Genomic DNA, 2,353 nt, shown 5'->3' with positions numbered 1-2,353 from the left:
CCTCAAAATAAATTCTATAATTTCAGTCATTTTCTACATAAGGAAACTAAAGGTTAGAATTCAGCAAGTTGGGTCAAATGAAATTATTAGTAAGTAGTGATTTGGATCCCCTGACCAGTTTGAGAGTACAATATAGCTACCAAACCACTGCCAGCTAGTGATTCCAACCTCATAGAACAGTGTAGAACTGTCCCTTTGGGTTTTCCAAACTGGAAATCTTTACAGGAACAGTGAACCTCAACTATCTCCTGAGAAGGGACTGGAGTGCTAGCAGTCCAACACGTAACCCACTAGACCACCAAGGCTCCCTAGTATAACTGCAGAATACTCTGCCATTAGCACCGAATCCTGTCATTCTCTCTCTCTCCAACCATCACTGTAGACTATGGCCCATGCACTAGTACCTGATTTATCTGATAGTAGTATTTAGAGTTGCAAAGTGCCTATGAAAATATAGTCTATTTTATGTATATTCTTTAAAAAAATCCATAAGCTAAGAGGTACTAGGAAAAATGTAAAATTTTCTTAATTACTTAAATATTTCCCATAGTTCTTAACTGAATATGGTAAGAGATGGGAATTCTATTGGGAAAGGTGAATCTATTCACCTAAATGGTTACAGCCAAATTAAGCTTTGATTAAAATGGTTAATATTTGATGATAATAAATTTCGTTGTAACTGGATATTAATATTTGTGCGAAAGGCATTTAGAATCGTGTATCATCTGTTAGTTTAATTGATTATAATTATATGTTGAAGTGTTATATTTTTAGTAGAAAGTATATTTAGTTAAAGAAATCAACAACTTCTCTTTAACATTTAAACTAAAGTACAATAAGTTTTGTCAGCTCTTATGTGGTATTGTAGCATTTCTATCATAATTAAGAGGAAATAATTTTCCTAATGAATATTGGCTACAAAATCGTTAACATAACATTTGACCACAAAATCTATAGCCTAATGGAATAAATAATATCACATCTTCAGATATCTGGGGAGATATAATAGGATTATTATAAGCAACTTTCTTTCAATATTCCACAAACTGAATGGTAAGAAAGCACTTATTCACTCTGAATCAAAGTGAAATTTTGTGCTTTTTATAGTTTATCTATTTTTCTCTGTTGCAATTCTGGAATTTACTGCTTTCTAATGAGCCATTTCCCAAACTGCTGTTATCACCTGCTCTACATGACAAATAATATGACACGAAAGTATATGGGAAATGTCGTATTAAACATGATGTAAGAGCCTAATTTGGAATGATCAGACAATATATTAATTTATCTTCCAAAATTCCAGCAATAAAAATAGATTTCCCGGTCTTCCGCCACCATCTTGCTTTCCGGTAACCTGCCAGTGACCGTGGGTCACAGCAGATTTGAGCAATGAAGGTGCTAACTAAAGCCACGACCCTCTCGAGATTTTATTCCCTCAAAGTTGCTCCCAAAGTCAAAGCCACGGTGGCCCCCACAGAAGCCCTTCCAAAACCTCAGGGTCTTGAATTCACCAAATTACCAAATGGTTTAGTGATTGCTTCCCTGGAAAACTATGCCCCTGCATCCAGAATTGGCTTATTCTTTAAAGCAGGCAGTAGATATGAGGACTCCAGCAATTTGGGAACCTCTCATTTGCTGCGTCTTGCATCCACCTTGACTACAAAAGGAGCTTCATCTTTCAAGATAACCCGTGGAATTGAAGCAGTGGGTGGTAAATTAAGTGTGACTGCAACAAGGGAGCACATGGCCTACACTGTGGAATGCATGTGGGATGATGTTGATATTGTAAGGGAATTCCTGCTCAATGTCACAACAGCACCGGAATTTCGGCGTTGGGAAGTAGCTGCCCTTCAGTCTCAGCTAAAGATTAACAAAGCTGTGGCTTTCCAGAATCCGCAGGCGTGCATCATTGAAAATTTGCATGCTGCAGCTTACCGGAATGTCTTGGCTAATTCTTTGTATTACCCTGATTATAGGATTGGAAAAGTGACATCAGAAGAGTTTCATTACTATGTCTAGAACAATTTTACGAGTGCAAGAATGGCTTTGATTGGACTTGGTGTGAGTCATCCTGTTCTAAAGCAGGTGGCTGAACAGTTTCTCAACATGGGAGGCGGACTCAGTTTATCTGGTGCAAAGTCTGTCTACTGTGGAGGTGAAGTTCAAGAACAGAATGGAGGCAGTCTGGTACCTGCTGTTCCTGTAGCAGAAAGTGCTGCCATAGGAAGTGCAGAAGCCAATGTATTCAGTGTTCTCCAGCATGTGCTCGGTGCAGGGCCACATGTCAAGAGGGGCAGCAACGCCACCAACGCTTTATACCAGGCTGTTGCCAAAGGGATTCACCAGCCATTTG

General features: G+C 38.8%; 1 pseudogene; it reads left to right on the top strand.

The window, feature by feature from the left end:
• Positions 1-1,336: 1,336 nt before the first annotated feature.
• Positions 1,337-2,352, top strand: LOC101652373 (annotated as a pseudogene).
• Position 2,353: the final 1 nt, after the last annotated feature.

This window comes from Echinops telfairi, unplaced genomic scaffold, assembly GCF_000313985.2.
Source record: "Echinops telfairi isolate 266 unplaced genomic scaffold, ASM31398v2 ScPeMD7_7440;HRSCAF=8478, whole genome shotgun sequence".
Taxonomy (NCBI): domain Eukaryota; kingdom Metazoa; phylum Chordata; class Mammalia; order Afrosoricida; family Tenrecidae; genus Echinops; species Echinops telfairi.
Note: the sequence above shows the minus strand (reverse complement) of the source record. Positions and strands in the feature narration are given on the sequence as shown.